A 27,532-nucleotide genomic window follows, 5' to 3' on the forward strand; every position below is an offset into this window, starting at 1 on the left:
GATCGATGCAGGGTGGTCGAATCAGTGGGAGCCGAGGGATCGAGGGTCACGGGGGGACGCGCAGACGAGCGTGGGCTCGTGCGCGCCACCAACCGAGACCTATCCCTAGGCGGCGCCCACACCAAGGTCGACACGGTGGCTGGCGCGGTGCGGCGGTTCAACCGAGAACTCGCCGAGACACCGAGACGCCGATAGCCCAAACCCTAGGCGGAAGGACCGAGACGAAGCTCCAAGCTTCTGGCCGAGGCGTGCGCACCACGTAGCGCGACGTCTGCCGGAGCAGTGGGAGCAGGGAGTCTCGGATGGGTCGAGACAAGCCATCGCAGTTGGCCGAGAGGAGTTGCGCCACCACGTGAACTCCTGGCCGAGACGCTCGCGAAGCCTGACGAACCAGTCGGCCGAGACGCTGGCGCGCGACGTGCGCTGCTGGCCGAGACGTCGTGCGCGTCATGATCCGACGACGAACTCGTCGGATCTTCGTCAATCATCGTTCGTGCGAACCTCGGGCGATGGGATATCGATGAAAGATTATTTTAATGATTATTTAATTTTTAATTAAAAGATATCATTGAAATATTAATATTTAATGGAAATAAAATCTTTTTGGAAGATTTACCTAAATTTTAGGAATATTTTTATTATTATCTATATCTATGGAAATAAATAATATTATTTTATTCCTAGATGATATATATGAGAATAATTTAATAGTTTCCTAATATTTATATATCTAGAATCCTAATTAGGATACATATGTAAGAATACATTAAATAATAAATCTAATCTTCCTAATCTTGAACATGGAAATAATTCGAATTTAATTTTTCATGTATTATTAAGAATTAAATAACTTAATTATTTTAGATATAGCTTATAGTAGACATGAATAAGAATTAAATACTAGAACATTATTTTCCTAAAGGAAGACTCCAATTATGAACAAAAGATTTAATTATCCAGCATATTAAATACCAACAGAATTTAATCAAGTCTTAATCCGCCTCAAGGCTAAGGATAATTGAATAAAAACCATAACACAAAATATCTAAGCTGTAATTACGAACTCAACGTTTGTATATGGTCTCCATCGATTGGTCTGCAATTTATGAAGCTTTTTTCTAATATTATCGCCACCTGCTCTGTGGGGACAATAATCCTAAGAAATAGCGAGTTCGTAAGGGAGGACTTCTCAAATATAAATAGTATGAACTGGAATGTGGATTCCAATATTATTGCCACCTGCTCTGTGGGGACAATAATCCTAAGAAACTACGAGATTCAGAAGTTCACACAGGATTTATGAGATAACTTGATCTTCTTAGCAGCACATGAACATTGTTATGGGAGTGTGTTGTAGGAATGAGACTCTGTAATGCTAAATTCGGTGTTCTTGCTTAGGCAACATTAGACGGCCATGCCACTCTGTGGTCTCTGGACTATTCGTTGATGATTGTGACCAGTGAAATTGTAAGATTTTAATGCGTATTGACCTCCTCTGGAGGATACAAAATTTTAATTTTGCAGTTGTAAGATTTTGAAAAGTTTTATGGTTAATCTAATCAAACTTCTTACATAAGTTTAGGACAAATGGTAAATACTCTGTTTTGCAGTGCAATTCAAATTGTCAATATATCATTCAATCCTCTTTCTGCAATTCTTAAAGAAAACAAACTCGAGGGCCAAAATTATATAGAATGGAAGCAAAACTTGGACATCGCTCTTACAGCAGAAGAGTACAATTTCGTACTCACAACCCCGCGACCTCCAGTGCCGCCGGCCAACGCAGCGGCAGGAGTCAGAGATGCACATAGACGGTGGCATAAGACGAATGAGATGGCTAATTGCTATATGTTGGCATCTATGTTATCAGTGCTCAAGCATCAGCATTCAGCCATGGAAACTGCCGCCGAGATCATGCAGAATCTCATGAATCTTTTTGGTACTCAGAATCGAACGGCTAAGTCACAAGCCTTTCAGAGTATCATGCCGAAGACTATGAAGGAAGGCACGTCTGTGAGGGACCATGTCCTCGAGATGATGGGCCACCTCAACCAGATTGAGGTCTTGGGAGGGACGATCGATCTCGAGTCCCAGGTGACAATCATCCTTCAGAGTCTTCCCCCTAGCTTCCAACAGTTCAAACTCAACTTCGAGAAGAACAAAAGGAACTACACCTTGGCAGAGCTGTTGACTGAACTTCAGTCGGCAGAGGACCTTATGGTCCAGGCTAAGGCGGCCATGATGACTTCGGCACCTCGTTCCTCTGGCTTCAAGCCTAGCAAAGGAAAAAGGCAGGCACCGAACTCAGAATCGGGCAAAGTGGCTAAGGGAAATAAGAGGGCAAACAAGAAGCTCACGGGGAAGTGTTTCAAGTGTGGTGAAATGGGGCATTGGAAGCTAGACAGCCCTAAAAAGGGCAAGGCTACAAGTATACACCAAGCTTTAGTAGTCGAGTCATGTTTGGCTTCGAAGTCTACTTGCACTTGGGTTATTTACACAGGAGCTACTAATCATATTTGTTTTGATCCTGACTTAATGCAGGTGACAAGACGGTTGCGTGATCATGAGATCGAAGTCCAGCTGGACGACGCTACAAAAGTGGCGGCCGTTGCAGTGGGAGACGTTTATTTGCATTTTAGTAGTGATAAATTTTTGATTTTGAAGAGTGTTTTGTTGATACATTCTTTTAGAAGAAATTTAATTTCAGTTTCTAAATTAGTTTTTGATGGATATTCAATTTCTTTTAATGACAACTGCGTTATTAAGAAAGATGGCTCTTATATCTGTCGTGGTATCAAGGAAAACGATCTGTACACAATCACATCTACACAGTTTAATAATCGCAAATCAGAACTCAATACAACATCGAAAATTTCAAAGAAACGAAAAGAACCTTCAAGTTCAATGAACGAAACGTACTTATGGCACCTTAGACTTGGTCATGCCAATGAAAGGAGGATCCATTCTCTTGTTCAAAAAGATCTTATTAAAGGTCTAAAGGAGGAACCTTTTCATAAGTGTGAGTCATGCTTAGAAGGCAAGATGACCAAGAGGCCTTTTCAGGCTAAGGGCAATAGGGCCAAGGAAGTACTTGAGCTCGTTCATTCCGATGTATGTGGACCAATGTCTACTGAAGCAAGAGGTGGTTTTCGATATTTCATCACTTTCATTGATGACTTCTCGAAAATTGGATACGTCTATTTGATGACCCACACGTCAGAGTCTTTTAACAAGTTCAAGGACTTTAAGGCTCAAGTGGAGAAGTATCATGGTAAGAGTATCAAATGCCTGCGATCTGATCGTGGAGGTGAGTACCTCAGTGCTGAGTTTTTGGACTACTTATCGGAGTCGGGAATTCAATCCCAACTGACTGCGTCGGACACGCCCCAGCAGAACGGCGTGGCTGAAAGATGGAACATGACCTTATTAAACATGGTCCGATTGATGATAAGTTATGCACGTCTACCTACTTTGTTTTGGGGATATGCCTTGTTATCGGCAAGCCATATATTAGAAAATTTACCGTCAAAATCCGTACCTACTACTCCTTATGAGTTGTGGACGGGGCGCAAGCCCAATCTAGCACATCTCAAGATTTGGGGTTGCCCGGCTCATATGTTGGAAAATGATCCAACTAAGCTAGGATCTAGGACAAAGGTATGTATGTTTATAGGGTACTCCAAAGGGACGAAAGGTCATGAATTCTTTAGTCTCCGAGATAAGAAAGTTGTTGTGAGCACTCATGCCACATTCTTAGAGGAAGACTATGTAATGAATCATAAACCCAGCAATGAAGTGGCTCTTGAAGAGCTAACTTCTGTCAAAAGGATCTGCCAGGTTGTTCTCTGACGCAATCTTGACCACTTCTATGTCTCCTCTCTGCACTATATCCCTGATGATATGATACTTCTGCTCTATGTGTTTGCTCGCTTTATGAGCTCTTGGTTCTTTCGAATTTGCCACAACACCAGAATTGTCACACTAAACGGTGATGCCTATCGTGAAAGGTTGCAATGTTAGTCTGATTATTTCTAAGCTTTATTGAAATATGATGATGTTGGTGTGGTGTAACACTGAATGGATCTAACAACAAGACAAGTCTTTATGCTATCTACTGAAAGACGAGGTCTTGATAATTAATTTCTTAATCAATGTACGTTAGCATTGAGCATATGATATTGAGTATCTACTACTTTGACTTACCAAAGTTGCGGGTTTTTCGTCACCCAACGATCCAGGTATATTGGGTAGTGGTGATCATTATCTGGCGGTGCTAGGATTGCTATTATATTGAATCGTGCGCGAGGAGAGTCTCGTTTGATAACATCCACAAGAGGAGCTCGAAACAAGGTTTTATTATTCGGAACCTAGCTTGTTGGAGTTTAATTACTCTATGAATAATAAATAAGAGTTTCTTGCTAAGTCCACTATTGGAAATTAAAATATGTTAATTAATTAAGTCCATAGCAGACATTAATCAATGGATGTTTCTATACTAAGAGCGGGATATGAATTAAACAAATAAAAGGAAACCCGTAATACTTGTAATTTCGGATTTGGAAAGGCAGTGCAATATTACTTCTGTAGTGGCTGCTTGTAATATTCCAATATGAGCTTGTATTAAATTGTGGGTTCAATTTAATTAGTAAAAAGCTAATTGGGTGAGGCCATGTCCAAATTCTTCCTTAGATCCCTGACTGGGCCCAATATGTGACTTAATATAAATAGGAGAATAAAGGAGACAGGAAACACACTTTTTTCATAACAAAATTTCGTCCACCTCAGATTTGAGAGAGGATCGAAATTCTTCTCCTTCCGTGAACAGATTTTTGTCTTCGTTATTTAAGTCCTAGTACACTGGTGAGATTCGCCCTCACAAATATCAGTCTATAGTCCGGGACACCAGTCAGAAGATCTGAGGTCGAGTTCTGAAGATCATTACGTGGAGAAGACGCAAGCCATCTTCTATTCTTAAGTGAATCAACGAGGTAAATTGGCTAACTCCGTAGTATGCATGTTTTAGGGATTGTTTGATCTAATGCATGATTATAATTCAAGTTATGAGCATAATACGTGAGAAAATTACGCGAATAGAATTTGTCTAAATAATCAGCTAAAGAGATCAAATTCATGTGATCGGTTTTTATGCACGCCTCCGCTGCCAACCCCTTCAGTAACTGTAGTAGAAAAAAGAATAAAGGTAAAAATTGGTCCTAAACATGTAGCCAAAATACGAAATTGATCTAAAATATTCATTTTTTGATAATCGACTTCTAAACAAATTAAAGCGCCGTTGGAGTGATCCTATTTTTGACGGTTTCGTTAAAAGCTAACGGTCGTCGCCCGATTAGTGATATTTTGATCTAATTAGTATACTTATACATAATTAATTGAAATAAATAAAATAAAAAATTCCAAAATAGAATTTCTCTCTCTTCTTCTCTCCCATCTCTCTCCTCTCATTCCTTCTTCCCAAAATTGGAAATAACAATGCCTTACTCCTTCCATCCCATAAAAATATGGGCATATGATATGGTATGAGAATTAAGACAAAAATTGGTAAAGTAAGAGAGATGGGGTGAAGGGTAGTTAAAATAACTTGATGTATAAGAGTAATAAATTGGGATTCCCATAAATGAGAATGCTCATATTTTTATGGGACAGATGAAAATGGAAAGTGCATATATTTTTATTGGACGGAGAGAGTATTAATTTCAAGTGTCCTGATCCAGTCCAACCACATCATTCGAGCAATGGCAATGCAATTTCTACCACCCCTCCCACAGCGGCGCCACTAAACCCTAACCCCTTTTCGCTCTAGTGCAACAAGTTTACTGGACTAGGGTGGATGTCCCGGCAGAGGGTGACGCTTCTGGCGAACATGAGGACTAACGACGGGAGAGATCCAAGCTTGTAGATTCTGTAGCACTTCTGGATCCTCATCCAGTGGTGGCTGAAGTTGGCGTGGTTGTATTCCGGGGCGCCGAGAACGTAGGAATCTAGGTTGATTTACCAGAGCTTGGCGATGTCGTCGACGACGATGAGGTCGGAGTCAAGGTAGATGATGCAGCGGAAGGAGGTCAGGGAGGTTGTTGCGGAGCTGGTCGAGGGCACGACGAACGGAGGAGGAGATGAGGGGAAGGACGGTGGCGGGGCGGAAAGGGTAAAAGCGGCACAAAAATAAAGTCTATTTTGGATTTTTTTTTATTTTATTTGATTTTAATTAACTATGTATTAGTACAGTAATTGGGGTTATAATATCACTAATCGGGTGTTGACCGTCTGTTTTTTATGGAACTGTTCAAAAAAAGGACCACTTCGACGACAATTTCATTTGTTTAAGAGTCGATTTTCAAAAAATGAATGTTTTGGACCAACTTCATATTTCGACCATATATTTAGGATCACTTTTGAAGTCGTAAAACATAACAAAATTGGAAAAATCCATTAAGTCTCGGACTCCATGAAGCGGGCTGCTTGGACTTGGCGTGGGAGATGAGAGGTTCGCTTAGACTTTCTGTCTCTCGGTCCTCACTCACGCATCCTCAAGCGGTCTGCTCCAAACTCCTTGGTTCCAGCTGCTTCGCGGAACTCCCGAGCGGCCCACTCCAAGCCCCTGCCTCTCGCCCCGTCTTGAGCTTCGACATCATCCATCCTTAGAATCCATTCTCGAGCCTCATCCTTGCTTCCTCTTTGATCTAAAACCTCTTGACAAAAAAGAACATGCCCTCGAGCATCTTCTTGGACATCGAACGGGTCATCGGACTACCTAAGGCCTTCAACGGGGCCGTGATCGTATCATGTGGCATACTAACTCATCAGACGTACTCGTACTAAAAATATACTATGATAAAAAAAATTGACGGTGTAAGCCAAGTACTCCATAACTACTATCAAAACCCCAAAACAATTGTGACTCTCCCATTTGATTCCAAAATCACAACTGATGTGCTGGCTATAGCAACCACATCTTGTATGGCTCACAAAAATCTTGGTGGTCATAATTTGAAGTTTGTGATGCTTGTGTTTGTTATACTAAATTGTCTTTGCTTGTTGTTGGTGTTTCTTTATCAATTATCTAAACCCCAAAAATGGCTACACAAGCATTGGTCTCTTCTTCATCTATCTCCTCCTCCGCTAAGCACTCTTCACAAATTCCCGGTGCCACAGCCAGGCCTCTCCACTCGCCGAGAATGCTTTCTTTTATTGTGAAGGCTGCTTCCACTCCTTCTACTGTTAGAATCATGTGCCCGATCAAAGGGTTTTGACCAAGAATTAATTTAACGAGACATATTATTTATAAAATTAAATGATATAGCATTGATCTACGTTCAGAGTAGATGATCGTGGTATATTCATTTTCTCATATCCGATTCCCGGTGAGTGAAAAATAATGGATTAAAGTTGGTAAAAATTGCGAGCTAATTAAAAGAGCTATGAGAGAAGCCATGCGATTAAGACAGTTAATTACCCCACACTAGAAGTAACAACCTTATTAAACTACTCCATCCATCTCCAAAGAGTATGAACTTTCTAATTTTGAAAAATTCAAATAACATACTACTCCTACACATCATTTTATTTATAACTTATACCATTACTATTAACAGTTATACCATTACAATAATGTAGACCCCATTCTCCACTAACGTTATTTCCACTACCCTTTCTCTCTCTCTCTCTCTTACTTTTCTCCTTATTTATTAAAACTCGTGCCGAACCCAAAGTTCATACTCTTTGGGGACGGAGGGAGTAGTATCTAATAAGAAGATTTATTACATATAAAATTATAGTAGACTAAAATGGGCTGTAGAGTCCACATGCGCAAACGAGCGCGCCACAGCTGCCCGCCTGATACGCTCGGATTTTGCACTATTTTAAGGTCTTTATTTGGTCCGTTTTTAATGTCAAAATCACATTTCATGTCCATATTTTGTATATTTTATTCATTTTGGTATTTTGACGTGTTTTGTGAGAAATGTGCAAAATAGAGCTGAAAAATGGCATGAAAACGTCAAATTCTGGAAGCTGGAACTGAAGCGCAACCCAGCGGTCCAGTGGACACAATGTAGCGGTCGCTGGAAATGAGTCTAGAGAGTTCGGAGCTGTCCAGCGGTCGCTGGACCCATGCCAGGGGCCGCTGGACCTGTTCGCGCACAATAGTCACAGTTCAAATTTCTGGCGATTCTGTAGTCCGATAAGGGCGTACCATATACCATTCTCTTCGTATTTGAAAGAGCTTCACGTTGGTACCATGATCATATCAATCGGAGTTTTTTGGTGAAAGTTATGACCATTCTACGAAGACTGCGCAATGCTGTCAAGTATTGGCGGGAATTTAAGGAAGGAAAAAAACTATTACTTTGTTAAGCCAAATCTTTTTCTTAGCCTATGGGGCACGAAAATTCCATCCTTCCTATTAGTTGGAGGATACCTTTTACCATGTTTAAACCTTTTTCAAGCCTATAAATACTTCCTCAAGCTCCATCAAAAATAGATCCTCTTTTTGCCATTTAATTCTAGAGCATAAATTTGAGAGTTCTTCATTTTGCAAGAGGTTGAAAAAAGAATCAAGAGATCATCAAAGATCTACAAGGATTCGACCTTTGGGTTTTATTTACTTTAGCACTTATGTTCATTTTGTTTTCCCTACAATCCATGCTTTTAGATTATTCTATCATGTGTAACTAAATTCATAGGATTCTAGGGATGTGTTAGTAACGACTTTGGTTATACAATTCCGTTTTCTATTTAATATCCGTTTTGTTTTTACTTCGTTTCTTCCCTAAGTTGTTGGATAATGCTTCACGTTTGAATGACACATTCTGTGATGAATTAATATAACTTGCTACATAATCATGAGAGGAGGTTGGCGAGTTAGGTCCAACCTCCTAACTTCTGTTAAAACGACACTGTTAATTGAGAGTGAGAACTTTATAAGTAGGTCTGCTTATTCGGCCGGTTCCGGTTCTTACCAGACCGGTTGACCGGTTTTAAATTTTCCTAAATCCTAGAATCGGAACCGATCGGTTCTGGTTTGGAACCGGCCGGTTAAGAACCGATCGATTCCGGTTTCGAACCGGAATTGATGTGTAATTTTAATCCGCTATTTATAATTTTAAATAGTTTAATACTAAAAAAATAATAATCCAACATCTAGAAATATAACAAATAATAACTAAAAATTCAAATAAATACACAAAAAATACAAACCAACAATACAATAATATTCATATATGGATAAGATTGATGTCAAGTGTAGTAGGTCGGACTAGTTTATGTTAGCAAATTTTTAATACAAAAATAGGAGTTCTAACCTATAGCAAACTTTTTTAAAAATGAGTTTTAAAATTGAATTCCATTTTCCCTTTTTTGGCTAAACAAATATTCGTTGAAATTTCCAATATTAATTGATCTTGTTGTGACTGTTTGGTTTATAACGGAACATATAATAAATTATTGACAAACAGGTTAAAATCGTATGTTAAATGAATTGATACATAAATTTGTTATAAAGTAAAATTTCTATCATATGAAATGATATTGTTTTTGTATAAGTTCTTTTGGAAATTAAAACAAACTTATGATGTCCTACTCATTGTAGTTAGTTCATAAAAAATGGATTGGGGGAAATAATTGTAGATTCAAAGTATCACGGTTTAAACGTTTTAAATACTTCAGAAAACAGAGCTCTAACACTGTTTAAATATAAAAATCATTCAATATTTCAAATTAGTTTACTTTAATTCAAAATTAATTCAATTACATTGATTTATTAGTACATTAAATTATTAAAAAATAAAATTGAATTATAATCTGGTTCCCGATTAGGAACCGCATCTGGTACGATTCCGAACCGGAACCGGTTTTATTTAAAAAGTTGGAACCGGTACCAGAACCGGAACTGAAAAATCCGGTTCCGATTCCGATTAACCGAGAACCGGAGAACCGTTAAGCACCTCTATTTATAAGGGTCTTAGGATATTTTGGGAGTTACGGATCTAGGATTGACAACCCTAGTGTTAGTAATCTACGCTTGTGCCGCATGGGCAAAACTTATTTGACTCGTTCTATTGAATGTGCTAGGGCATTGTGTTTGGAATTTGTATAACCATAAGTGTGAACGCACATCCCTGGAATTCTCTTATCTCTCAAATTTGACCTCTTTAATTACTTGCAATTAGTTGTTTATTTGCTTTTAAACTGTTTTTAGTTTTAAAATTTGAAAATCCTTTGGTTTTCCAAATAGTGAAAGAAGCTTAGTAGAAGGTAGTCAATTTGTGATTGTTTTCCCTGTGTTCGATATCCGGTACTGACCTTTAGCTATACTATATATACTCTGTATACGTGCAGGTTTTTTAGTGCTAATAAAAAGTGCATCAAGTTTTTGGCGCCGTTGCCGGGGAATACATTCACTTTGTGGTTGATATCTTCAAACAGACTATTTTACTACTTTGGATTTAATTACTTTCAATTTTTTTTTTTATTTTTTTTTTCTTTTTTTAGTTTCCACAGGTTGTGCATACTTGAACGTTTTTTGGAAACAAGTTGTGGTGTAAACAAGATGGGAGAACCTACCAACCGCGATCTTATCATTGCCCTCCGAAAAGAGGGGGAAGAGGTCCGAGCCGAAAGAGCTCGGGCAAAGGCTGAAAAAGTAAAACTTGCAAGAGAGGTAGTTCCAGTCCATTTGAGATCCACATTTACACTTGCAACGACAGACTAGAAGATGATGTTTCTCTTTGGGCATAACCCATTGTCATTCTCTAGCCATTTGAGATTCACATTGACACTTGCAAATATACTAGCTCCCACTGACTGACATAGCCTGTAGGTAGTATTGCAAGTCTTGTAAAACATGTTGTCTATCTTAGATTGTAGTTTGGAATCTATCACCTTTTTAAGGATGAATATCCAAATGAACTAATGCTACATTGTAGTTAATGGGATTATGTTCAAGTTAATCTAAGACCGAGTCTTACGACACTCTTAGACCCATGAACTTGTTATGTTCCAAGAAACGCTCCCACTACGACATGGTTCTTACAATCTTAGGTACTGAAGTTGATTTTATTAGTGCAAAAGTTTCTAATGGTATGACTCTTTGGTAATGTGGAAAATCCGATATCTCCCTCTTTATCTTGAGAGTTATCATGTTATTAGGCTTGTAGTTCATCTCTTGGTCTTCATACAAGAAATCCATTTTTGAAGATTACAGAACTTATAACCTTACCTCGTTTGGGACAACCTTAAAACATACCTCAGTACTCAACCTTAAAACATACCTCAGTACTCTCCTTTCCAACATGCATTGAAACAACAATTACTTGGATACCTTTCCAACATGCATTGGAACAATATTAGATTGGCATCCAAAAGATCATAGAGGTACTGCTTGAGGATAGAAAGAACAATGAAGCCAAGATTGGAATTGTAGAGGAAAGACTGAACAAGCTCGAAATTGGATTAAACACTGTTGCCACCAGTGTGTCTATCATTAAGATGCAAATGGATCAAGTTCAAAAGAAGGCGGAAGAGGATAAAGCTAAGGCCGCTGCCAAGTTTGCTAATATAAATCAGAATTGGGAGGTAAAGAATTCACTGTCCGAAGCCAGTACCTCGAGCACGAAAACCAAGTAGAATGCGCAACTCAGCGGGCCGCCGAGAAAGAGACAGCGCCTGATCGGCTTGTGCGACACAATGGAATCATCCTGCCTTTACAACCCAAAAAAAAATTCAAGCTAGAAAAACAATTTCGACGTTTCATGAATATGTTCTATAAATTTCATAGTAACATCCCGACTCATTGCAGGAAATTCCTAGATATGCTAGGCTACTAAGGGAGACTGTGATGAAGAAGAAAAGGCTCACAAAGGCCGACCTCAAGTTGCCTTTTCATTGCAGCGAGATCATTCAAAAGGAGAAGGTCGTGAAGCAAAGAGATTTCGCTCAGGTCATCGTTTGGTGCTCTATTGGGAATGGCAAGGCGGACAAAGCCCTTTGCGACTTAGGAGCAAGCGTCAACATCATGGCACTAAAGTACTATGAGAAGCTAAACATCGAACCACTCAAGACGTCGGATGTGATCATAAGGTTGGCCGACAACTCAGCGAGCAAAACAGTGAGAATGATTGAAGATATCTTGGTAAAGTTTGATGATTTTATTTTCCCTGCCGATTTTATTATACTTGACATGAAAGTAGACAAAAATGTACCTCTAATCTTGTGCAGAGATTTTCTAGCCACTTGCAAAGCTCTCATTGATGTAGGTAGGGGCGAGATTACAATTAGTGACAACTACAGTAAGTCCACCTACCGAATCGAAAGTGAAATGCTCAAGTATGAAGGGGCGCAAAGAGTCAAGTTGGAGCATGAATGCAAGGTGGTCATGACGTGGGACAAGTCCAAGCCTTTTAGGCCATTAGAAGGGGAGGATCTTTCTCAACCTTCTATTTTTATGGTTAACCCTTTACCTCAAGCTCCCAAAAAGGGCAAGCCTAAGCATGATAAGCCTCCTTTGTAGGAACGAACCAAGAAGAAGAAGAAGAAGAAGAAGAAGAAGAAGAAGAAGAAGAAGCCACATCATCTAGTCGACTCTGAGGTCTATGTGATCAAAACCTCGAACGAGAAGTACAAATGGTGGAAGAAAGTTCTCAACAAGTTTGTACCATTCGCGGTGAGAGAGACTAAGAGTGTTGGTACAAAGGCAATCCCAAAGGAATTCCGACGATGGGGGATAACTCATGAACTTCAAAGAACGTCAAGCTAAAGACAAAAAATAAGCGCTTGTTGGGAGGCAATCCAACCATTTATTTTCAGTTTTGCAATGTTTTTATGTTTAATTATCGTTTGTTGTATTTATTGAATTTTTCGCAGGTTTTGGACTCTTCCCAGTGACCGTTGTCGCTTGCGCAACGACTCACTGGGAACGCACTGGAACAGTTCTAACCCCTACCTAGTGACCGCTGCACACCTCCAGCGGTCCACTGGCCATTCACCGCACTCCAGCCAAATTTTTTTGAATTTTTCTGACCGTCCAACCTCAACGCAAAAATTTCTTAATTTCCTCACATCCCTACCAACTCTACAAACTTATATTACACTTTGTTGTAAATAAGTTTGGGGGGATGAAGTGGTGGACCGTGAGTTTAGGTTTGTTTTTATTTTTATTTTTGTTTTGTTTTTAAAATCTCGAAGGTGAATCCATGTCATAAACATAGCATGAAGAACATAGAAACACGCATGTATAGGGACACATTAGACCGAGTTGCAAATGATATGATGTTCTTTTCATCTTTGATTAAGTATGACTTGGCGTTTTAATTTGATGGTTTGGTAAAAAGGTGCATACTTAGTGAATTGCTTGTTCGTCTTGAATCATGTTTATTCCTTGTGAAATTTGAGCCTTAATTTCTTTCATGTATGATTTATCTGCATTCATGTATATGTTTCTAGAACTTGCTCATCGTCTGCCTAAGTTTACATAGTGTTTAAGTTGATTTAGGAGGATGTTAGGCCATCCATTCATAGCTACATTTAAATCCAAAATTTTCGACCCTTTTCAAAAATTCTTTATCCCCTTGGAGCCAATTTTAAGCCTTTAGGCCTATTCTTTGGAAGCCAAATCAATGGGGACAATTCCTTGGGTTAGTATAGTTTTTAATATCTTTTGTAAAGGAATTAGAGAGATAAGGAGGAAAGTATAAAAAGTAGTGTGCTTAATATAGAAAAGTGCAAGTTGTGAAATAGTAAAAATTAAAAATGTGTGTTTGATCCAGAAAGGATGCTTATCTTATGCTTATGAAAAAGAAAAAGAAAAGAAAAGAAAAAAAGAAAGAAAGGTTGTGAAGAAAAGAAAGAAAAATAAAAGGCTAGAAAAGTGAGTTGAAGGAAAAATAAAGTGTTAGAAGTGTCTTAGGTGTTTAGAAAAGTGGAATCATTTTAACTCTACTTGGGATATTTTTTATTTTGAGTCACTTTTTAGCCAAATATTCCTCACCTACCAAAGAGCCTACATTACAACAAAAAATAAAGACCTTTCGGATTGTTGATGCTTAATCACATCTAGTAGAGGAGGGATTATGTCACGACCGCATTTTCTAAGGATAGAAAACACGGTTGATCGTGACTAGGGGATGGATAAAGAAGCGGGGAAGAAAGGGGAAAACAATCAAGGGGTACGACATGTAGATCAAAAGGTGAAACTTTATTACCAGCTAATAGTTGAAATCACGAAGTATCAAGTTCATATGAAAATAGTCCAACAGAATACAGAAACATCAGAGTTTTAAAACTTGGCATAGCGGAAGCATTTGAGAGTTGGATACTACTATGTATGAAGACACAATAGCAACCGGAACGTTTATTGAATATGGTCTCGGTCCAATGCTCAACATCCTTCGTCTCCCGTCCACGCTCAATATGCATATAGGGAAAACATATGCAGGGGCTGAGTACTTGATGCACTCAGTGAACTCAGGCCCAAAATACATTTCATCAATAAAGTTATGTCAAGCCACCGTTGAGTGAAACTCGGGTTTTACTTAAAAAAAAATACCGAGAAACACTAAAATCATTTCCATCGTAAAACATGGTTGTACAGCCCATCATCATCATCATCCCCCATCGTGTACCATATCTGAACCATCATGTGAAGCGAGAATGTGGCCACAAACTCGATCACTGGACCGGCCGACCACAAAGGACGGCTCACGATCCCCATTAGTGCACTAGTCTGAGTAGGGACTCACTCCCTAGTCAGACCCGAATTCGTTAACCATCAAGGTCTAGTAGGACATTATCCTAGTAGACAATCAGATAGGCAATTCAAAACATAAAATACGACATGACATAACATTTAAACCACCCTTATCTCTCCATTTACATATCATTGCAATAAAAGAGTTTAAGTAATAGAGTCCACCTCAAAAGCTTAGAGTTTTCCTTAAGTAGCTTCTCGTTCCGTCTTTAGCGGCCGTGCGAACCATCTTTTCAGAAAATACATAAAGTACCCATCAATCTTAATAACGAGGATATTTAGAATGCATGCACTCTAATTAGCGTCTTTTATTTCATTTTCTCGGTTTTTCGTGCATTTTTTATTATTCGGCGGCCGTCCCAGGAGTCGCGTGCGACGCCGGTCAGCCGCTTACGCCAATTCTTTCCTCCGTTGGCTCCTCGCATTTTTCCACGACGTCGAAATAAACTTCTAATAATTTTTTAAGCGCATAATTAAATTATAGCAATTATTTCTCTTCGAAATCATATTATTTCGGACTTGGGATAAATTATTCATAATTTGAAATATTTCAGAAATTAATTAAAATTTCCCACGATTAAATTAAATCATTCTTTACGATTAAATCATCGGCCCAAGACTTAATTATTTACCTCACCTCTTACTTCCAATTAAATTTATAAGCCCCATATAGTTAAAAAGGCTCAACTTTAAAAACAATAGCCTCCCAATAAATTAAAAAGGCCCAATCAAAGAAAACACAAGAGGCCCAAGTCCATTTTTCCTTAACCCCACGCTTCTCTCTCCCTCCCTCCCTCTATCTTCTTCTTTCTCTCTTCTCCCTCGCCCAAATCTGGAGTTCTAAAATCTCCGACATCGTTCCTCTGTCGCTGTTGTCGCTGTTCCGAGCAGCCATCGCCGCTACTGAGCAGTCACCGCTACCCCCGGTCTGCTCTTGAACCGAAATTCTGCGCCGAATCGCCTCGACTGCTGCTGCTGCTCATCGGGAAGACGAAATGCCGCCGCTGCGGTGCAAGTGACACTGCTGCTGCTGCATGTCGCCGCCTCTCAGCCGCCGTGTCTGGCTGTTGCTGCTGCCGCCGGCAGCCGTCGGGGTGCGGCTGTCCGCCGCTGCTGGCAGCTTCCCCCTCCCCGAAACCACTCCGAACAACCCCGATTCAACCCGCAGGATACGTTTTTATCACAAAGTTAAGTTCTTTCGCGTGTTCGATCAAGTACGGCGATGTTCGATTAGTTCTTTGTTGTTAAATTGTTTGAATTGTTTATGAGAGTGGATGTATGAAATTAACGTATGAAATTTAGCTACTAAAATTTCATGCTTTGGGAAAGGGATTATACCTCAAGAATGGTTGGACTTGGTGGTGGATGGACAAGAATGGTGGGAATTTCCTCCTCTTGCTCTCTCTCGGCTCTCTCTTCGTCTCTCTCTCACTCTCTTTTTTTTTTTTCTTTGGTGTAGTGTAATGTGAGGAAGAGATTGAAGGGCTAAAGTAATAATTTGTGTGACTCTTGGGTGGGAGAATTGATGGTGGAAGAGGAAAGGTGAAGGAGTGGAAATTGGAGGGTCTCTTGGTGAAGAACCGTCGACCATGAAGGAAGGAGGAAGAAGAAGAAGAAGAAGAAGAAGAAGAAGAAGAAGAAGAAGAAGAAGAAGAAGGAGAGTTTATTGGATTGCTCCCATTTGTTTGGAGAGATTTGGGCTTCTAAATTAATTAAATGGTGTTGGGCTCAATTAGTTGTAAGGCCCACACTTGTATAATTCTTTATTGGTTAGACTTTTAATTGTTGTGGCTGAAAGCCATTTTATATAAACATTTGGACTTTTATTAATTATTTCATGACATTTATTAATTTAGTACATAAAAAGTACGGGTGTTACATTCTATCCACCTTAACAGAAATTTCGTCCTGAAATTTGCTCATTTCTAACGAACAACTCCGAGTACTTCTCCTTCATTTTTTTCCTCGAGTTCTCATGTAGCCTCCTCATAACCAGGATTGTCGTTGCTCGGGCACTCTTTGGCAAAGTGTTCAACTCCACCACATTTGTAGCACATCCTAGTCTCAATTCTGCATTCACCCAAATGATTCTTTCTTTTAAAGTTATCATCTAAGGATAGATGTTTCGTGCGTTATTTTCTTTCGAGCATTTCGCCCTGTCATGAAGAAACGTAGTAACTTGCAATCTCGTCAATCTCTTGAAATAGAACAAGTCGTGCTTCACAGGGTCGCTATTGTCTCGTCGTCTCATCATCCCCTGGAATTCGCTCTTTTTCAAGCCTCATTCATTCCATCGATAAATATATTGCCTTAAAAGAAAGTATAGTCTACGTGTATACGATTAGCCTACATCTAAGGCCTTTGAAGTCTACATCTCGTAATATTATCAATCATGCTCCATTCATTATCACGTCCAACATCAATTGCAAAAACATTTCTCATTTCAAAACATTTTACCTTCTCTTTTGTTGAGTGCGGCGAGACGGAATGTTGAGCCTTCAATGAATAATCTTTTAGTCTAGCGAAATGAGTCTAGACTAGATTGAATAAAAGACTATCGGTCCAGAGCGGAAAGAAAAATTGCTCTGATACCATTCTGTCACGACCGCATTTTCTAAGGATAGAAAACACGGTTGATCGCGACTAGGGGAGGGATAAAGAAGCGGGGAAGAAAGGGGAAAACAATCAAGGGGTACGACATGTAGATCAAAAGGTGAAACTTTATTACCAGCTAATAGTTGAAATCACGAAGTATCAAGTTCATATGAAAATAGTCCAACAGAATACAGAAACATCAGAGTTTTAAAACTTGGCATAGCGGAAGCATTTGAGAGTTGGATACTACTATGTATGAAGACACAATAGCAACCGGAACGTTTATTGAATATGGTCTCGGTCCAATGCTCAACATCCTTCGTCTCCCGTCCACGCTCAATATGCATATAGGGAAAACAAATGCAGGGGCTGAGTACTTGATGCACTCAGTGAACTCATGCCCAAAATACATTTCATCAATAAAGTTATGCCAAGCCACCGTTGAGTGAAACTCGGGTTTTACTTTTAAAAAAATACCGAGAAACACTAAAATCATTTCCATCGTAAAACATGGCTGTACAGCCCATCATCATCATCATCCCCCATCGTGTACCATATCTGAACCATCATGTGAAGCGAGAATGTGGCTACAAACTCGATCACTGGACCGGCCGACCACAAAGGACGGCTCACGATCCCCATTAGTGCACTAGTCTGAGTAGGGACTCACTCCCTAGTCAGAACCGAATTCGGTAACCATCAAAGTCTAGTAGGACATTATCCTAGTAGACAATCAGATAGGCAATTCAAAACATAAAATACGACATGACATAACATTTAAACCACCCTTATCTCTCCATTTACATATCATTGCAATAAAAGAGTTTAAGTAATAGAGCCCACCACAAAAGCTTAGAGTTTTCCTTAAGTAGCTTCTCGTTCCGTCTTTAGCGGCCGTGCGAACCACCTCCACGGAAAATACATAAAGTACCCATCAATCTTAATAACGAGGATATTTAGAATGCATGCACTCTAATTAACGTCTTTTATTTCATTTTCTCGGTTTTCCGTGCATTTTTTATTATTCGGCGGCCGCCCACGGCGTCGCACGTGACGCCGGTCAGCCGCTTGCGCTAATTCTTTCCTCCGTTGGCTCCTCGCATTTTTCCACGACGTCGAAATAAACTTCCAAAAATTATTTAAGCGCATAATTAAATTATCGCAATTATTTCTCTTCGAAATCATATTATTTCGGACTTGGGATAAATTATTCATAATTTGAAATATTCCAGAAATTAATTAAAATTTCCCACGATTAAATTAAATCATTCTTTACGATTAAATCATCGGCCCAAGACTTAATTATTTACCTCACCTCTTACTTCCAATTAAATTTATAAGCCCCATATAGTTAAAAAGGCCCAACTTTAAAAACAATAGCCTCCCAATAAATTAAAAAGGCCCAATCAAAGAAAACACAAGAGGCCCAAGTCCATTTTTCCTTAACCCCACGTTTCTCTCTCCCTCCCTCCCTCTATCTTCTTCTTTCTCTCTTCTCCCTCGCCCAAATCTGGAGTTCTAAAATCTCCGACATCGTTCCTCCGTCGCTGTTGTCGCTGTTCCGAGCAGCCATCGCCGCTACTGAGCAGTCACCGTTACCCCCGGTCTGCTCTTGAACCGAAATTCTGCGCCGAATCGCCTCGACTGCTGCTGCTGCTCATCGGGAAGACGAAATGCCGCCGCTGCGGTGCAAGTGACACTGCTGCTGCTGCATGTCGCCGCCTCTCAGCCGCCGTGTCTGGCTGTTGCTGCTGCCGCCGGCAGCTGTCGGGGTGCGGCTGTCCGCCGCTGCTGGCAGCTTCCCCCTCCCCGAAACCACTCCGAACAACCCCGATTCAACCCGCAGGATACGTTTTTATCACAAAGTTAAGTTCTTTCGCGTGTTCGATCAAGTTCGGCGATGTTCGATTAGTTCTTTGTTGTTAAATTGTTTGAATTGTTTATGAGAGTGGATGTATGAAATCAACGTATGAAATTTAGCTACTAAAATTTCATGCTTTGGGAAAGGGATTATACCTCAAGAATGGTTGGACTTGGTGGTGGATGGACAAGAATGGTGGGAATTTCCTCCTCTTGCTCTCTCTCGGCTCTCTCTTCGTCTCTCTCTCACTCTCTCTTTTTTTTTCTTTGGTGTAGTGTAATGTGAGGAAGAGATTGAAGGGTTAAAGTAATAATTTGTGTGACTCTTGGGTGGGAGAATTGATGGTGGAAGAGGGAAGGTGAAGGAGTGGAAATTGGAGGGTCTCTTGGTGAAGCACCGTCGACCATGAAGGAAGGAAGAAGAAGAAGAAGAAGAAGAAGAAGAAGAAGAAGAAGAAGAAGAAGAAGGAGAGTTTATTGGCTTCCTCCCATTTGTTTGGAGAGATTTGGGCTTCTAAATTAATTAAATGGTGTTGGGCTCAATTAGTTGTAAAGCCCACACTTGTATAATTCTTTATTGGTTAGACTTTTATTTGTTGTGGCCCAAAGCCATTTTATATAAACATTTGGACTTAAATTTTATTAATTATTTCATGACATATATTAATTTAGTAATTAAAAAGTACGGGTGTTACAGATTAAACTTTGAGCAAGCCTATGGTAAGCTTTGCATGATGCTTGATTTGAGTGCTTATATACATTACCTTTATACACTTTGAGAGTAAGAGATAAATCACCTCCCATCTTTGGAAGTTTGCAACATGAAAGCGCATGATTTCCAGGTGTTCCACGAGTTAGTAATGAAAGTGCACTAATAAGCCATGTTTGATTTGATTGCGTTAATTTATGCTTAGTCTATCTTTTCATACTTTGAGGCAATTATGACGTCTAGTCCTTATGCATTCCATGCGTCTATTTTGTGTCTTTATTGTTTTGTTTGGGGACAAACAAAAATGTAAGTTTTGGGGGAGTTGATACGCTCGGATATTGCACTATTTTAAGGCCTTTATTTGATCCGTTTTTAATGTCAAAATCACATTTCATGTCCATATTTTGTATATTTTATCCATTTTGTTATTTTGACGTGTTTTGTGAGAAATGTGCAAAATAAAGCTGAAAAAGAGCATGAAAACGTAAAATTCTAGAAGCTGGAACTGAAGCGCAACCCAGCGGTCTGCTAGACACTATGTAGCGGTCACTGGAAACGAGTCCAGAGAGTTTTGGAGCTGTCCAGCGGTCGCTGGACCCATGCTAGCGGCCGCTGGACCTGTTCGCGCACAGCAGTCACAGTTCAAATATCTGGTGGTTCTGTAGTTCGATAAGGGCGTACTACATACCATTTTGTCCGTATTTGAAAGAGCTTCGCGTTGGTATCAAGATCATATCAATCGGAGTTTGTGGTGAAAGTTATGGCCATTCTACGAATACTGCACAATGCTGTCAAATGCTGGAGAGAATTTAAGGAAGGAAAGAAACTATTACCTTGTTAAGCAAATCTTTTCCTTAACCTATGAGACACGAAAATTCCATATTTCCTATTACTTGGAGGAAACCTTTTACCGTGTTTAAATCTTTTTCAAGCCTAAAAATACCCCCTTAAGCTTCATCAAAAATAGATCCTCTTTTTTCCATTTAATTCTAGAGCATAAAGTGCAAGAAGTTGAAGAGGGAATCAAGAGATCATCAGAGAGCTAAAAGGATTTAACCTTTGGGTTTTATTTTCTTTAGCACTTATGTTCATTTTGTTTTCCCTACAATCTATGTTTTTAGATAATTTTATCATGTGTAACTAAATCCATAAGATTCTAGGGATGTGTTAGTAACAACTTCGGTTATACAATTTTGTTTTTTATTTAATATCCGATTTGTTTTTATTTCGTTTTTTCCCTAAGTTGTTGGATAATGCTTCACGTTTGAGTGATACATTCTGTGACGAATTAATATAACTTGCTACATTATCGTGAGAGGAGGTTGGTGAGTTAGGTCTACTTAATAGACACTACAATTAGCTTCCCTAAAAACGACACTATTAATTGAGAGTGAGGACTTTATAAGGGTCTAAGGAGCTTTTGGGAGTTACGAATCTAGGATTAACAACCCTAGTGTTAGTAATCTACGCTTGTGCCGCATGGGCAAAACCTATGTGAGTCGTTCTATCGAAGTATAAACTGTACTAGGGTATTGTAGTTGGAATTTGTATAACCATAACTGTGAACGCACATCCCTGGAATTCTTTTATCTCTCAAATTTTACCTCTTTAATTACTTGCAACTAGTTGTTTATTTGCTCTCAAACTGTTTTTAGTTTTAAAATTCCAAAATCCTTTGGTTTTCCAAATAGTGAAAGAAGCATAGTAGAATGTAGCCAATTTGTGATTGTTTTCCATGTGTTCAATATCCGGTACTGACCTTTAGCTATACTATATATACTTTGTATACTTGCAGGTTTATTTAGTGTTAATAAAAAGTGCATCACCGCCCCACAGCCGCCGCAAGCCACGTGCCACGTGCTCGTGTCCATATATTTGGAATTGGCAATTGGTCTTTGGGTGGTATTTGGACTGTTCTTTGGGCCTGGGCATTAGACTCGATGCTTGGGCTTGACCTGGGGCTAGTCTAACTCTTTTTAGACCACCAATGCTTCCACGGTAGTGAGCCAAGTGGGATGACACCAACATAAGCTCTCTCCCTTTTCTACATTGTCTTTCTATCGAAGCTCTGCCCTTACCTCCATCCAGTTCGCCGGAGTTCTGCTGATAGTGGTGCTGCTTCATCAGAGACGTAAGTTGTTTTATCATTGGGGACGACATGCCAATTCGAGAGCACTACTGGGGCGCATCTAATTTTTTGGAAAGGGACGTCCTCGACTCGGCTTATTTCCACTTTTACGGTTTACCGTTTCATTTTTGTCATTGTAATTTCGTTTCAGTTCGCATTTTGTATTCCCTCTTTTGAGACGTATTACGCTTGGTTCATCTCTTGTAATCCAAAACCAACAATCGCAAGACGAGATAAAACTTGCCTTTGAAGGGATTTGGACTTAACTGAAATTATTTATTTTCGAAACCTAAAACCTATGCTTGGAGATGTCGACTGAATTCAACATCAATGTTGCCACCACCGCCACTGCAACTCCTTCCACCATGTACACTTCGGCATCGGTCAACACGTCGTCGATCCCGACGATAATGCCACCCGTGTTCACTACATCTTCAACAACAACCCATTGGGAGTTTGTTAACCCCTTTGGGCCCACTGGTAGATCCACCTCTAGTGGATCGGTTGGTTCCACTTTTAGTGATTCCATTGGATATTTTATTGGATTGAGTGTTGGGGCATTCAAGTTCAACAGGGGTGCTGGTTCCTTCGGTGTCGGTACAAACATGGCGGGCACTATGCCCAACATGTATGGTGGGGACTCTATGCCCAACCAAAGTGTTGGCTCCTTCGGGGGCAACGAAATGGTATTTCATGGACCACGCTGGGGACATATGGCACCAAGAATGATGCCACCCACCGTGAACCCACCAAAGTTTGGAGGATCAGACTTCAAGAGGTGGCACCAAAAGACGTTTTACTTAACAATTTTGGGCATTGTTAATTTCCTCACGGAAAACGAGCCGCCTGCGCCAAGTGATCAAGAGACAATGATCGTGATCATGGCCGACTATGAAGCTTGGCGAAAAGGAGATTATCTTTATAAAATTTCATTCTAAGTGCATTAGATGATAGTTTGTACAATGTGTACTCCATTGTAATCATATATAAATAAAAGTGGGAAAACCTAGAGAAGAAGTACCATACTGATAGTGTAGGTACGAAGAATTTTGTAGTAGCCAAATACTTGGACTACAAAATGGTCGACTCTCGACCTGTCATGGAACAAGTTCAAGAGTTTCAACTGATCATCCACGAACTCGTGGCTGGAGGGATGGTCTTGCCAGACAACAACTTGAATGATCATTGAGAAGCTTCCTCCTAGTTGGAAGGACATCAAGAGCTACTTCAAGTACAAGCGAAAGAGAATGACTCTTGAAGACTTGATCATAAAACCGCGCACTGAAGCAGATGTGCGCAAAATCGATCAAAAGACAAAGGGCCATGGCCCACTTGATGCAAAATCCAACTTGTTGGAGTGGGGCGGTCCCTCCAACAAACGCCCTCGCCCTACTCATCCAAATGAAAAGGACAAAGAGAAGGGGAAGCAGCCCGCAAGGAAGTTTGAAGGTGACTTCAACAAATGTGGCAAAGCTGGCCACTTTGTCAAGGATAGTCACAGCAAAAGGAAGAAGCTGGCTGCCCATGTCGTTGAGAAGGACTTCAAGGACTAGGATTAAAGCAGCATCATTGGTGTGGTCACCGAAGAAGTGAACTTTGTTTTTTTTGATGAATCAATGAATGGAATAAAACGACATAAAGTAAAGTACAAGCAGGACACGGGCATACCCGAGGGATACATGCCTAGAAGCCGAAGCTATGTAGGCCGATGGGGGGGGAAGTAACTCAAGGGAGAACGTACCCTTAGAGTCGGTATTACAATCTAGAAATCGTACAATGATAACACATGAGTAAGATAAAAAATAGACACTTCACATCGGTAGAAGTCTTCACGATGGGATCCTCACAACATGCTCCGGTAATTCCTTCCATGAATGTGTGCTTGTACTCGTTACTTCCGTCCACGTTACCCCAATGGAGGTAGGGGCAGGGCCTCGTTAAAACTTTCTAGAGATAAAACCCAGTGAGAAAAAGTCCCTAGGGACAAAAAGAGAACCCCCTGTGGCCGAGAGCAACGCTAGACTCCCAAGTGCTCGGTCACTTGATCATGCGGATAAAGGGAGTATAAGACTGCATATGTTACCTTCTTCACTTCAAACACCAGGTGCTTGGGTTCAAATGTTGATCCATCGAATATGAAGGCATTCCTGCCTCGCCAAATCAGGCTGGCCATTGCAATGAGGGCTAGTCTTCTAGCCCTGCGCATAACTGCCGCGCCGCTTCTTTCCTTGAGCATCCACTTGATGGCGCTTGGGATAGTAGTGATGTTCCTCCTCAGTCCCAGCTAGGATTTGATCTCCTTCCAAACTGCCAAAGTCTTGTGGCATTTGAAGAAAATGTGGTACACGGACTCCGTATGTGCCATGCACAGGAGGCAACATTGGTCGATGTTCTTGTAGCCCAGTCTGTCCCTTGTTGGAAGTCGTCCTCTGAGAGCTTGCCAAGTAGTGAAGGAGTACTTTGGCGGGACAAAGTCCTTCCACACGAACCGGTGCCATAGTCACCTTTCACCTTTCGGCTTGAACCACTCGTACGCCTCGACCGCTCCCTTGCTCCTATACCACTGTCCCAGCATCTTCTCCACTTCTCTTCTTGGCCGGTCGGTCAGTAACTTGTCTCGAATTTCGAGCAGTCTCTTGAAGAGTGGTGAGTCCCGCGATCTTGCCTTCCATTCCCAAAGCATCTGATTCTTGAGAAACTCACTATGGATCCATTTAATCCACAGTGAATCCTTCTTCACGTGAATGTTCTACAAGTTCCGTGCAAGTAGAGCCTTGTTCAACGCCCCCAAGGTCCCGAAAGCCAAGTCCCCCTTCATCTTTTAGTAGGCAGAGATCCTTCCAAGACACCGGGGGGGTATTTTGTACCCTAAAGGAACTCACGGCTGATAGAGATGATCCGGTCCCTCACGTTCGCTGGCAGGGAAGAGACTTGTAGACAGTAGCACTCGACTCCCTGCAAAAAAAAGCGCACAAGTTCAGATTTACCGGCATATGAAAGGTTCTTACCTATCCATTTTTTGGTGAGGGAAACGATCTTGTCAATCAACGGCGAGTAGTGCATGATGTTGAGCTTGCTCGACGCGAGGGGTACTCCAAAGTACTTTACCGGCAGGGAACCCAACGGGAATCCGAAAATGCTCTTGATCTCCACCAAGTCCCGGGTTGGCAGCTTGCCTCCTGAAAAAAGGTTAGACTTATCCTTGTTGATCTCCAAGCTCGAACAGCTCGAGAATTCCTCCATAGCATCCGCCAAGATCTCCATGGACATGTAGTCGCCCCTACTAGAAAGCATAAGGTCATCTGCGAAGGCTAGGTGAGTAATCTTCTCTCTTGCGCATTTTGCATGGAAATTAAAATTGGAATTCGTCGTTCGGGCTGCAAGCAAACGAGATAAGTAATCCATGCAAAAGATAAAAAGAGTAGGAGACATAGGATCTCCCTGTTGAAGTCCCGTTTTGCCGGGGAAGAATCCGTGCTGGCTCCCGTTGATCTCGATCGAGAACCTAAGCGTCGTGACACACTACATCACCCAATAGACGAACTTCGGGTGGAAGTTCAGCCCATGTAGGATGGATCTAAGGAAGTCCCAGTCCACAGTGTCGTACGCCTTTCGGAGATCAATCTTGACTGTACACTTGGGAGCATTCTTCTTGTCCGCATACCCTCGCATGAGCTCTTGAGCGAGTGCATGTTGTCCATGATGTGTCTCCCCGGTATGAACGCCGATTATGCCTTGTCCACGAGCTTGTTCAGTAGCAGTGCCATCCTTCTCGAAAGGATCTTCGTGATGATCTTGTAGAAGACTTTGCAGCAGGAGATAGGCCTGTAGTCACCCACTGTTGGGTTGATTGACGTCTTCGGAATAAGAGAAATAATCGTCGTGTTGAAGTTCTTCAATAGTTGGCCCGTTTCAAAGAATTCCTTAACTGCCTCAACCACGTCATTACCGACTCTCTCCCATTGCTTCTTGAAGAATGCCGAGGAGTAGCCATCGGGCCCCGGTGCCTTGTCGTTCCCGATGTCAAACAGGGCCTCTTTGATCTCCTCAACCGTGATGGCTTGCACCAAGTCCCTATTGTCCTCTTCACTCACAAGAGGGCCTTGCCTAATGATGTCCATGTTGATAGGCTCCGGCACCTTCTTGGTACCCAAGAGAGTCGAGTAGAACTCCACGAACTCACTGATTATTTCCTCCTGATCCCTTGTGATTGTGCCATCTCTCCTGTAGAGGAATGCAATATAATTGCGTGAGTTGTTCCTATTAACAAGAGAGTGGAAGAAAGAAGTATTGCGGTCACTAAGGAGTAAATGCTTGAATTTAGCTTTAATCTTATAATACTCCCTTTCAGAATTCTTAAGGTAGGCAGTCTTCTTCTTCTGATTGATGATCTGGACCCGAAGGGCAAGGTCTGATGTGTCCCTGTCCGCCTGTTTTTGCAGTGCCTCAAGCTTTTCCCCGGCCTCCTTGGCCCTCTTTGAGAGCTCACTGAATTCCTTGAAGTTGAACTCCTTGAGATGCTTCTTGAATTCTTTCCCTCGTTCGGCGAGCACATATTGAGCCTTCCCTCGGATGTTGGAGGCCCAATTATCCTCCACGAGCTTATTGAAGCCTGCATGCTTGAGCCAAAAGTTAAAGAATTTAAATGGCTTTGGGTACGAGACAATGTTACCAAAGAGAGTAGTGACGGCCGGAGAGTGGTCCGTGTACGGTACCGATGGTAGAAACTTTGTACTAGCCAAGTACCCTTTAGTGAACCAAGAGTCGTTGATCATGGCCCTATCGATCTTGGTCGAGATAGCATGGTTCGTCTAAGTGTACTTGCATCCCGTAGACATGATATCTTCTAGCCCGAGCAAAGCACACGTGTCCACCATATTCTTTATCTCATATTCTGTTGGAATAGAGCCCCCTACTCTCTCATCCTCGGCAAGCACGTTGTAGAAGTCACCGCTAACGAGTGTCGGCTCGTCCTGCATCACATGCTCAACTAACGAGTCCCAAAGTGGCCGTCTATCCGGTATAGTATGCAAACCATAGACCAAAACAAAATAGAACGTATTATTGGAAGTCAAGCACCTGATTTTGGCATAGATGGCTGGTTCTTCCACTATGATCGGCTCGAGTTCCACTTTGCTTGGATTCCAAATAAGAAGCATCCGACTATTTTCGATCATCTCGAAGTTGTCCACGACTTTCCAATCCCTGAAGTTGTTCTCAAGGAAGAAAGTGTAGTTCTCCTTCTTGAAAACATGCTCAAAGAAGCATGCTCAAGCAGAAAGAAGCAACTTCGAGATGACGAGGTAGGCATCTCATTGGGTGGTTGGTTGCTGGTGGTGGTGGTCTTCCTTTTACTTAATGTTCTGGTAGAGCTCGTGTCTGGAGTGGCTTCTTTTGGTTGGCTTCCTTTCGAGGTAGAGATGGCAGATAGAAGTTGAAGGGCCATTTTATTATTTTGCTCTGCCAGAGTGGTCATCCACTC

The 27,532-nt window shown here is 41.0% G+C and overlaps 1 long non-coding RNA gene across 1 annotated transcript; it reads right to left on the reverse strand.

Moving 5' to 3' along the window:
- Nucleotides 1–14,763: 14,763 nt before the first annotated feature.
- Nucleotides 14,764–16,333, reverse strand: LOC121804335. Its single transcript, XR_006051122.1, has 3 exons — nt 16,097–16,333; nt 14,924–14,987; nt 14,764–14,802 (listed from the first exon to the last, which is right to left on the reverse strand). It is a non-coding gene; the product is annotated as an uncharacterized LOC121804335 (long non-coding RNA).
- Nucleotides 16,334–27,532: the final 11,199 nt, after the last annotated feature.

The sequence above is a fragment of the Salvia splendens genome, chromosome 1 (genome assembly GCF_004379255.2).
Source record: "Salvia splendens isolate huo1 chromosome 1, SspV2, whole genome shotgun sequence".
NCBI lineage: Eukaryota > Viridiplantae > Streptophyta > Magnoliopsida > Lamiales > Lamiaceae > Salvia > Salvia splendens.